The sequence below is a fragment of the Schistocerca americana genome, chromosome X (genome assembly GCF_021461395.2).
Source record: "Schistocerca americana isolate TAMUIC-IGC-003095 chromosome X, iqSchAmer2.1, whole genome shotgun sequence".
NCBI classification, from domain to species: Eukaryota; Metazoa; Arthropoda; class Insecta; order Orthoptera; family Acrididae; genus Schistocerca; species Schistocerca americana.
The window spans coordinates 476,242,481-476,255,265 of NC_060130.1; positions in this window are offsets into that span (position 1 = coordinate 476,242,481).

Sequence of the window (12,785 nt, forward strand, 5' to 3'; positions counted from 1 at the left end):
TATTATTGAGGCAAGGGGAAACGTCATGGAAACAAAAAGAAATTTAACGAAAAATTTATCAATACATGGGTCTTAAGCATCTTAACGTAAATGGGGTCTGCCAAAAATGAGAAACGAATCGCAATAAGACGTCTATGGACTGAGTTCCACATTACACCATCCTTATTGTGTAATGTGCATGACTTCAAAAGTTTGGTAGTCAACAGTTGTGGCACTGTTAGTTAGGTAAGGCTATCCACAATGGCAAGGTCGTACCACAGCGGATGGGACAAATGGGTTTTTAATTGTCTTGAGGCCAAAAATGCATAAAAAGTAAAATGCATCGGTTTTTAATTTACCAGTGGCCAAAAACAGCATAAAAAGCAAAATGACGTCAGTTTCCATCTGTCGTGGGGCTGGCGCCAGACATGTTCAACATGCTGTCCACCGTTCCCTGCCGTAAGTTGAAATCGCGAAACAGCATGTTCCACAGCAGATCGGTGTTTGAAGTCACTTTCAGAATGCGTTGCGCAGTGCGTGCCTTCAATTCAGCTACGTTCCTAACTGGAACACTAAACACAACTTCGCCGGCCGAAGTGGCCGTGCGGTTAAAGGCGCTGCAGTCTGGAACCGCAAGACCGCTACGGTCGCAGGTTCGAATCCTGCCTCGGGCATGGATGTTTGTGATGTCCTTAGGTTAGTTAGGTTTAACTAGTTCTAAGTTCTAGGGGACTAATGACCTCAGCAGTTGAGTCCCATAGTGCTCAGAGCCATTTGAACCATTTTGAACTAAACACAACTTCCTTCAGATAACTCCACAGCCAGGAGTAAGACGAATTAAAATCGAATGATCAGGACGGCCAAATTGGAGGGAAATGACGGCTGACTATTCTACCATTTTCGAAATACTTCGGCAGTAATCCCTTCACTGGCTATACAATGTGCCTACGAGCGTCATCTTGCATGAAAATGATCCCACCCCCACATCCACGTTGTTGAAGTGCTGGTGTGACGTTGGTGCGCTAAAGGCTCTCATAGCGTATATCGGTGTCGGGACAGGTAACAAGTCCTGTAGAACTCACCTCCAAGAAGAAATACGCCCCCACGATAAACGATACCGTCAAACCCCACCACAAAGCCACCTTTTGAGAATGAAGTGGTACCGGTTGACGTTCGTGAGGATTTTCCGTTGGCCATATTCTGCAATTCTGCGTATTGATATGTAATTGGTGATGGAAATGGGCTTCGTCTGTCCACAGAATTTTCCATGGCCATCATTGTCTACTTTGATGCGAGCAAGAAATTCCAGAGCGAACGTTTGTCTTGCTGGCACGTCAGCAGGAAGCACCTCCTGAAGATGAGTAATGCTCGGAGACATGTCCAACATTCTAGCAATTTCCCGTGGACTCCATGTTTGTACAATACACCTCCACAACTCCTACAATTCTGTGGCCACATATTTGACAGATGTCAGATCAGCTGCTTTCCTCAGCGTACCACAGTGAACTTCAGAAGAACCTGTCTTTTCAAATTTTGTAATCATTTTCTCCAGTCCCTTAGCAGTCACTGGGCCAATGCGTTTTTTCATACCCTTGAGTGTCCGGAACTTCCGTAGAACTACTGGCGCACGTACACCGTTCTTGTAACAAAGATTTGCGAGCAGCGTTCGATCGTTCTTGAGGACAGTCATGTTCGAAGTCTCGTATGCAAACTGAGTAATAGCCGTGTCCCGCGATATATTGGTGTGCATATTCTGACACTACTGTTCAAATTTTCGTTAACATTATTTTTGTCCCATGACGTTTCTGCCTGCATCAATAATGTGCTGATCATATTTGACGTTATTCTGAGCAGTGGTTAACTTTCTATAGCCTTTTGAAATTGGAACTTTAACTAACGACACCCTGTATGCAGAATGTAGGTGGTGTTTCTCCTGTGTACGTACTGCCATTGCGCTGAAATGCTCATCATATCCGTTTCTGCAGTACAATTTACGCCAATTTCAAGTTTATTAATCCCAAACAAATATTCATACCTGGCAAATTTTTGCAGTTGCACAAGTCACTCCAATATAGAAGAAAATAAATGAAAGTAATAAGCTGGATTGTAGACTCATATGATTAACAGTGATTTGCAGTAGGATTTTTAAACTTACGCAGTGTTGCAACATCATGAAATATTGCGAAGAAATAGATCTACTGACACATAATTATCATGGCTCCATAAGGTATCGTAACCATGAAACAGAACTGGCTCTATATTCACGCGCATTAATGAGTGCAATTGACAGTAGGTGTAGTGTTGATTCCGCATTTCAGGATTTCCAGAAGGGTTTTGAAACCGTCTAGTAGAGCCATCTGAATATCAAGACGAATTTCTAAATGAACTTGACAAGATATGTGAAAGGTGCGAAGAGTGATAATAGGCCCTAAAGCAGGGCCGGCCAAACGCTGCACCGTGTGCAGACGTGCGGAAGTGCTGCACATGTGCGCACGTGTGCGACAGCGAGCGACAGCGACATCTGTTTTTAGGCATGTGTCCTAAATGAACAGCGGCGGCTCCTGTTCCCTGTTTATGTGGTACAAGCAAGAGCGCAACATACCCAGTCTCGTTTACCCCTGGTGACCATAACTTCAACAGAGAAGTACTGAGAAATGGCAGGTACTGTGAAAAAGCAAAGAACGGAAGATTTATGTTCTCAGTCGTTTTGATCAAGCATCAGTGATGAAAATCTCCCGCAACTGCTTGCGTTTGTCAATGAGCCGTGCTTTTGTGCCCGATATTAGCTATATCATTTCTCATGACCAGTGATAAACGTGTTTGGATTTATTCCTTTCATAATTAAAAATTATTGTTTACTAACTAACTGTGCACTGTTGCCTCATTCTGCTCCATGTTACATTATTATAAGGAAAATTGGTCATTAAACCGATTGTTGTATACTTACATTTAGGTTCTTTTTTTTTTTTTTTTCAAGAAAGAAAATTTGTAAAGGGCTACGCTCAGCTGAAGTCGATAAAACATAACATTCATCTAATTGTCGGTTATTGTGCAGATTTCAGAAGGAACTGATGAAAGATATAGCAATAATGGTACAGGTCATCATCGAGAGATCTGCCGGTTGTCATTCTGTTCGGAGGTCAGTGAGACAGAAATTATGTAGGTATAACTCAGGGCACCGAGAATTAGTTATAGGAAACCTTGCATTAGTTTAATGTTATTTGAAATCATGACTAAGGTTCGTTGGAAGTGGCTAAGTGCTCTCTTTCTTAAATACTAGATCAAAAACACTACGCGTATTTACGTGCCGTCAGTCAAGCTGCCTTAATAAAAACCCACGGTTGTTAACTTTAGTACTTGTCTTACTGGGTTAAACTGTTAACATAAAAGTAGACGTCTCAATGAGTAGACTGTGACAGTATTTTAAATGTTTAATACGCGAAATACCTTCCCATGGTTGGCTTGCAAGCTGTGGAAGGAGCACTAGAATGCGCCGGTAGAGAGCATCTCAGCAAGTGGATAAAGCGACATCTGTGCGTAGAAACATGCACTACATGAACGCTGGCGGCTGCGGCGTGCACGCTGTGACCCGGAAGTTGCACATGTGCAGGAGCACCGCACGCGTGCAGAATTTCTGGCCGGCCCTGCCCTAAAGCATAAAAAGAGTATAGTTCTGCTCATGAGCACCAAAAAATCCTCAAAATTTTGGTTACACGATAAATCACACAAATTGGAAGGTTGTCGTTTGGCCTAAATCTTACGGACTATATTTACATCTACATCTAAATCTATACTCAGTAAGCCTTTTGGTGGTGTGTGGCGGAAGCTACTTTGTGTAACACAGTTACGAACGGATTAAATTGGAACCATCGTATTGACCATGTTATGGGAAAAACGAAACATAGACTATGATTTGTAAACAGAACGCTTGGAACTTTCAGCAGGTATATTAAAAAGGCTGCCTACACCACGCTTATCCTTCGTCTTCTGGAGTATTAGCGCTTTGTAAAAGATCCTTAGAAACAGGATTTATGTAGAGCTTCGAAAACGTTCAAATAAAGGCAGCTCGTCTTTTACGAGTGCGAAGTAGGAGAGAAACATTTTCGGATATGATAAACGAACTATTGGGGTGGCAGTAATTAAAACAAATCGTGTTTTCCGTTGCGAGGAGATCTAAAGAAACTGAAATCTCCTGCCTTCTCCTCCGAATATGAAAATACACACTGAAATATCCCCTTAGAAAAATTCGTCAATTGCTGTGCTGATAAACCTCTTACATTATTTGATTTTCAAACAGCTGAGCAGAACTGAACGTACTCAGACATTTCTCCCTTTACTTATTCTGATCAACACTAAACTGACACACAATATTTTTAACGCAACGCAGTCTGACTTTCAATAATCTCTACAAAAGGATGGCCCTGACTAACAATAACCTATACCTTTCTTGAATCACTTACCTCACAAAAATCTCCGTTTCTCGAACTACTGCAATACAGCGAACGCCAATACTGCCAGCTAAATAAAAGATTCTAACTACTGAAGGCACTAACTACTGATAGGCATACATAGCAAATGAAAGATTTTGATGGAGAACAAACAATGTATTTACCTTAATAGTGTTCAAAAGTCATTATATATATATATATATGACATCCAGTCTTACAAATTTACTGTCGCTGATGGACACAAGTTCAGATCATCCGCGCTCAAAACTCCGCCATCTCTCTCCCCAAATCCACCACTGCTGGCGGCTCACCTCCAACTGCGCAACGCTACGCGCTGTTAACAGCCAACTGCCCAACACTACAATGGCAAATTCCAACAACGCCACACAGCCAGAGACTGCACACAGCACAGCCAGTGATTTCCATACAGAGCGCTAGGTGGCGGTGGCGTTACCAACATAAAAACCTAAACAGCCTACTTACAACACATCAAAGAAGGTTTTGCATCACCCCGGTTCCCAGAACTCCTGAAGACAGACGTTGACTGTGGATATTGTATCACAGACACAATCCGTTTGCTTGTTGAGAGATGTCACTAAACTCACCCAAAGATGTAAACAACCATGCATGAGCTGCATCTATTAGACGGAGGGGGTCCGACAGCCGATTAATTCCATTCACTCCACCAGGAAGGAGGTACACGGCTCGTGTTGTCTGTAGTTCAATCATGCCTAGACGGTCAATACTGCAGTTAGATCGCGTCCGCATTGTTACTTTCTGCCAGGAAGTGCTCTCAACAAGGGAATTGTCCAGGCATCTCGGAGTGAACCAAAGCGATGTTGTTCGGACATGGAGGAGATACAGAGAGAGAGACAGGAACTGTCGATGACATGCCTCGCTCAGGCCGCCAAGGGACTACTACTGCAGTGGATGACCGCTACCTGCGGATTATGGCTTGCAGAAACCCTGATAGCAACGCGACCATGTTGAATAGTGCCTTTAGTGCAGCCACAGGACGTCGTGTTACGAGTCAACTGTGCGTAGTAGGCTGCATGATGCGCAACTTCACTTCCGACGTCCACGGCGAGGTCCATCTTTGCAACCACGGCACCATGCAGCGCGCTTGAGTTGGGCCCAGTAACTTGCCGAATGGACCGCTCAGGATTGGCATCACGTTCTCTTCAGTGATGAGTGTCGCATATGCCTTCAACCAGACAATCGTTGGAGACGTGTCTGGAGGCAACCCGGTCAGGCTGAACGTCTTAGACACACTTTCCAGCAAGTGCAGCAAGATGGAGGATCCCGATGTTTTGGGGTGACATTATGTGGGGCCGACGTATGCCGTTGGTGGTTATGGAAGGCGCCGTAAGGGCTGTACGATACGTAACTGCCGTCCTCCGACCGATAGTGCTACCATATCGGCAGCAAATTGGCGAGGTGTTCGTCTTCATGGTCGACAATTCGCACCCCCATCGTGCACATCTTGTGAATGACTTCCTTCAAGATAACGATATCGCTCGACTAGAATGGTCTGCATGTTCTCTCGACATGAACCCTATCGAACATGTCTGGGATAGATTGAAAAGGGCTGTGTATGGACGACGTGACCCATTAACCACTCTGAGAAGTCTACGCCGGGTTGCCGTTGAGGAGGGGAACAATCTCGACCAACAGTGCCTTGATGAACTTGTGGTTAGTATGCCATGACGAATACAGGCATGCATCAATGCAAGAGGACGTGCTACTGGGTATTAGAGGTATGGGTGTGTACAGCAATATAGACCACCACCTCTGATGGTCTCGCTGTATGGTGGTAGAAAATGCAATGTGTGGTTCTTATGAGCAATAAAAAGGGTGGAAATGATGTTTATGGCCGGCCGATGGTGCCGAGCGGTTCTAGGCACTTCAGTCCTGAACCGCACGCCTGCTACGGTTGCAGGTTCGAATCCTGCCTTGGGCATGGATGTGTGTGATGCGGATGCATTCTCTCTCTCTCCTGAACTCTTCCTGGAATCAGCGTGAGGCATAAGCAGTGAGTATGGTGGACAGGGAACGCTACGTAAGGAATGTGCGACAGACTGGGTAATTGAAGTTGACAGAACACGTACGCGGATAGCTGAAGTGATGCCGGCACGGTAGCTCAGTGTGTTCGGTCCGAGGGTAGCGGCTCTGTGTAATAAAAAAAGTTAGTGAATTAATGATTGATGGAAATAGCACGAGCTGCTAAGGCGACTGCTCCCGTAAACGGTAAGTCCTATTTCGAGTCATGGTCCAGCAAACGTTTTTACTTTGCGGCTGATGACTTTTTTGTATCATCACACATAATTATTAAATCATCCAGTCTACGTCTAGGTCCACATGCGCCCGATGACTTTTTTGTTCCATCACACATAATTATTTAATCATCCAATCTACGACTAGGACCACAGTCGAAAGTAATCGTAATGTCTTACTTGCTGCTCGGCTACTCCTCTGCACAAAACCCGGTTGTGCACGCCTAAGGCTTCTTCTAGCGACTGGTTTTGTTTGCAAGAGGTTGGGAGCCCAGCGGAGCTAGAGTTTCTCTTGGATTATAAGCATTGTAGTAAGTCTCCGAAGTGTATCGTCGGGAGACACTGTTTCCTTCCTATTGTAGAAGCTCAAAAGATCGCGTTTCCTCGGCCTCCCCAGTTCGTAACGCCAACGAGACATATCCTCTTCAGTTCTGAGCTTAGATTTGATGAATGAAAAGTTTATATCCGTGGTCAGTGTGTTGTTCAGGAACAAAAGAAGACTGAAACACTAAATTAAAAAAAATCGTTGTGACTGACCAAACTAACAGAGCCGGCAACATTTATGCTACATCAGGACCCAAATTCGCTTTTTATACTAGTAATGACATATTTTCAGGTTCCCCTTGATGAATTTTATTTATAGATTGTAAACTGAAATTCATAAATATATTTATCTAAGTGTCACTAAATGTTATCTTATTATTGTATATGAAAATATGATATGAAAATTTTTAATTTGAGTCGACTTCAGAAATCAGCTATTTGATTGTCTAGGCGTTGTCATCTGTGATAAATGTCTATAACCTTCCTTCCCGATCAGCACCTCCCACGTCTTTTCGGCATTGGTCAAATTGCTGCCACCATTTCATAAGGTCTGGACGCGACACTGCGTTTAATCAATATACCCCAAGAATACCACGTATTTCTGTGTTTCATTCAGACTCTTACGTCGTAGCTGAATTGTGAATGCGCCCAGAAAATATACTCTTCTGATAACGCGCCGCTCTTGATGCACATGGATGTTAGCGTGAGATGACACGCATAACCTATTTTAGAAGTTCGTAGGTATGTGGTCCAATCTGCCGTTTTTATAGAACTGCAAAAGGGACTTACTTTTTGTTGTGAAACCAAGACAAGTTTTGCATTTACAGCACAGCATAAATGTGAGACACTAATATCCAGCAGCCCTCTTCTGAAACCAATGTTCCGGGCCTTATTCATCATAGACCGTTGGTGTTGGTGGTGGCACAGGCTTTGCTTCAAATGGTTCAAATGGCTCTGAGCGCTATGGGACTTAACTTCTGAGGTCATCAGTACCCTAGAACTTAGAACTACTTCAACCTAACTAACCTAAGGACATCACACACATTCATGCCCGAGGCAGGATTCGAACCTGCAACCGTAGCGGTCGCGCGGTTCCAGAATGTAGCGCCTAGAACCGCTCGGCCACTCCGGCCGGCCAGGCTTTGGTGTTCTGATGAATTTCCTCATTGGAATTGGGCAGTCTTTTTCACCACATTCCTCCTCTTCTTCTTCACTCTCTTCTTCCACTTGTGTTTTTTCTTGTGGATGTGAAAATATAGGGCGTTGCCAACTGTAGCAACATCGAAAAAAAAACTATAACTTAACTGATGTGTGGCAATAAACTCTTATTCGATATCGTAGGGAATATTAGAGTATTACAGCATACTACAAAGTCAGTCTACCTCAAAATTGCTAAAAACAAACAGAAGTTACTTTAAGTTATCCAGTCACGCTATCACTAGCTTCCTCCAATCAGATGCTGAAACTTACTAGCAGTAAAAGTAGCTACTGTACAGAAATCAAATAGTGTAAAGAAGACGCTACAATGAGGGACAGCTAGTTTAGGTAATTGCCTAAGTTAGAAAAAAATATAAATTGGACAGAGGACATACGCTATATGATCAAAAGTATCCGGACACGCACCAAAACAAACGTTTTTCATATTAGGTGCATTGTGCTGTAGTCATTGCACATCTTGACAGAGCAGAATGGGGCCCTCCGCAGAACTCACGGACTTAGAACGTAGTCACGTGAGTGGGTATCACTTGTGTCATACGTCTGTACACGAGATTCCACACTTCTAAACATCCCTTGGTTCACTGTGTCCGATGTGATAGTGAAGAGCAAACGTGAAGGGACATATACAGCACTAAAGCGTACGGTCCGACCTCGTCTGTTGATTGACAGAGACCGCCGACTGTTGAAGAGGGTCGTAAGGTGTAAGAGGCAGACATCTATCCAGACCATCACACAGGAATTCCAAACGGCATCAGGATGCACTGCAAGTACAGTTAGATGGGAAGTGAGAAAACCTGGATTTATTGATCAAGCGGCTGCTCATAAGCCACACATCACACCAGTAAATGCCGAACGACGCCTCGCTTGGTGTAAGGAGCGTAAACATTGGACGATTGAACAGTGGAAAAATGTTGTGTGGAGTGACGAATCACGGTACACAATTTGGCGATCCGATGGCAGTGACTGGGTATGGCGAATTCCCGGTGAACGTCATCTGCTAGCGTCTGTTGTGCCAACAGTAAAATTCTGAGGACGTAGTGTTATGGTGTGGTCGTGTTTTTCATGGACGGGGCTTGCACCCCTTGTTGTTTTGCGTGGCACTATCACCACACCACAGGACTACATTGATGTTTTAAGCAATTTCTTGCTTCCTACTGTTGAAGAGCAATTCGGGGATGGCGATTGCATCTTTCACCAATATCGAGCACCTGTTCATAACGCAAGGCCTATGGCGGACTGGTTACACGACGATAACATCCCTGTAATGGACTGGCCTGCACATATTCCTGACCTGAATCCTATAGAACACCTTTGGGATGTTTTGGAACGCCAACTTAGTGCCAGGCCTCAGCGACCGACATCGATACCTCTCCTGAGTGTGGCACTCCGTGAAGAATGGGCTGCCATTCCCCAAGTAACCTTCCACCACCTGATTGAACGTATACCAGCGGGAGTGGAAACTGTAATCAAGGCTAAGAATGGGCCAACGCCATACTGAATTCCAGCATTACCGATGGAGGGCGCCACGAAATTGTAAGTCACTTTCAGCCAGCTGTCCGGATACCTTTGATCACATAGCGTATGTTATGGGAATGAGAGTAGGAGAAGCTTGTCAGTCATACGAGGAGTTCATTAAAAATTGTTAGATAAATATTGGTCAAATAGTATACAATGTGACATAAGAAATAGTATTTTTCAGGGGAGATATATCTTGTGCATTGGGTATGACTCTTAGAAAGATTACTTCCAAAGTGCCTGAGAAAAGAATTCGTTTCTAGTTAGCCCAATCCCTTAATGAGTAATACTGGGTAAACTGACAATGAGTGTGCAAGATAAGTTAACAATAATTTCTAAAAAGGAAACTGGAGGTATTTTGGAAGCATTAAATGCTTTATCAGTAGAAGAGACAACCAAACCGGTTGGAGAGGTGTGAGTTGGAGGTCAGCAGAAAATAGAAAAGGACGTCCAGTCATACTGTACGCCTCATATGCCATCTTCTATGGACTTAATAACTAAACTGAAACACTTCAAGAGATTTGGTAAAGTGAGGGAATCTTACATTTGGTATCCCTTGCGTGGAAAAATCAAATCGCATTAAGGTAAGTGGCAGCGGATGCGTTGGCAGCTTTTGCGAGGGAAAAACCGATAGCATTTGGATAAACGGCAGGGAATGCATGTGTCATTTTTTGAGTGGAAACGGCGGGATTGTAATAGTAATGGTAATAGGAAACGGGAAAACAAGAGCCAAAGTAATGGGTTTAATAGGTGTGCTAGAGAGAGCTGAGGAGGAGTCAATAATTACAATAACAGACGAGATGAGAGATCTAATGGGAGAAACAATGATCGTAGTGCAGAGAGAGAACACGAAAGAGATGGTTACGAAAGGGACAACTAGATACGTTTCGTGTGGGGTCTGGACGTGAAGTCATGAGACTGACGGACGAGTGGCAAAGAAATGGTTGATAAAAGAAGATTCTGGGGATATTACAGAAGCCCTCTTTGAGGAAGACGAAGTAACAAGTGAAGAGGAATTCCAACCAATATTAGTCGAGATTAACTGTTTTAAGGCAATTGCGGTTATTGATACAGGAAGTGAACTGAGTGCTGTTGCACCGGGTCTTTATGACCAAATATTAAATAAAGAACTAGTACCAGTATTACCGCTCAAGGAGTTGAAGTTACCGATGCAATATGTGGCGAGAGTAATATGAAGGGGGTGAGGTGCTGTGGCTAACTGCGAGGCAGACAGTTACAACAGCGCATGATACGTAGGGAAGCCACAGCCATTCTGCCGTGAAGCAAGTGATTTTCTTTCATAAATTTTTACTAGTAAAAACCACTTTTCCCACTACAGATATTAGGATAAACCTGCAGGTCATAAGCACTTTCTTCCCACAATATAACCGCGAAAGAAAGCAGTCGTTTTAGTAAACAAATAAACAATGTTCAAGGTAACGAAGTTGTACGAACCGCTACGAAGTTTCACGATTTTAAATACGAGATGTGGCCTGCGTGCTATAGTCGCCAGTTGTTGATAGGATGCTTTCCGGACTAGTTCTGTCGTAATACAGTGCTCTCAAGAAATTGCTAGTTTTGAGTTAATAAGTGATATATTGCATCATTATTACCAGATTACTGGGTTTTCGTAAATAAACACATTATAAGGGAATCCACGAATATGGTTTCAAGTAATATAGCTTCCTGTATCACCACTTAAAATTACAGGATACAGAATTGCACTTTTCAGAGAAGTAGATGGTGCTGATACTGCTACTGCGAGGGACATAATCTACGAGAATTTTGAGGCAAAACATGAGGCAGAATTACTACACAAGGACTCACTAAGGCAATCCAAAGACGGGGTGTCTTATTCTATGAAAATGTCGGAGACACTTCAGGATGTTTGATAAAGTGGAGGAATCTTATAACCTACTAGCGGTCTGATCGCATACAACCTTACGCGTGCTATCATAGGAAAGAACTAGCAGCGTGGACTGGCGCCCGTAAATTTCGACGTTCTGTAACATCAATGGATGACGTTACGGTCATGATTTTCCTACCCTCATTTCATTCCTCAAAACTCACAGTGCATCCCTTCAAAGCCCGTCGGTGCAATTTTGAAACAGTCTGTACATTGATCACATACTGCACTGAAGATGTGCAGAAGACAAATTTTTGTTAAGACTCACGTCATAATGATATTTCTAATAATACACGAGCGGCTATAATAAGAAATTTGTCATAGGAGTACAAAGTGTCTCACCTGTAACTGAGATGTCTCATCTTAAACTGGACTTAATTGAAAGCTAAACATGTAATATGTAATGGCTGCTGGCAAGTTGTTGAAAGTGTGTATTCCTGAGTATCACACACATTCCTACAACAAAGTAAGTGACTTTAACTCTTTATGAAGTTGTTATAATTATTTATGACAAATTTCAGTAAGAAATAATTTGTTCAAAAGCAGAAGTTAGGTCCACAGTTCCTACATCAGATCCCTAAGCAGCGTTAGCACGCACAAAAATAACTCATGTTGCACGCTTTTCAAATCTGAAAACCACTACTGTCGCTTTAAGGGTCATCACAAATAACGATAAGTTTTTTTTAAATTTTTATATCAGTTATATCGGATATCATCAAGATTGCAAATAAATATTAGTTTAGGTGTTTCAACCGTTGTATGATATGTCCCTTACGAATGAATTTATTATCAAGTTCTGAACTGCATGCAGTGTGCTTTCTCAAAGTTTAGTGAGAAGGTTCAAAAATGGTTCAAATGGCTCTGAGCACTATGGGACTTAACTTCTGAGGTCATCAGTCCCCTAGAACTTAGAACTACTTAAACCTAACTAACCTAAGGACATCACACACATCCATGCCCGAGGCAGGATTCGAACCTGCGACCGTAGCAGTCGCGCGGTTCCAGACTGCGCGCCTAGAACCGCGAAACCACCGCGGCCGGCTTAATGAGAAGGAATTGATTAAGAACCGTACAGTAATCTACATGAAAATGTCATTAAACAGCATTTTTAAAACTGCACTT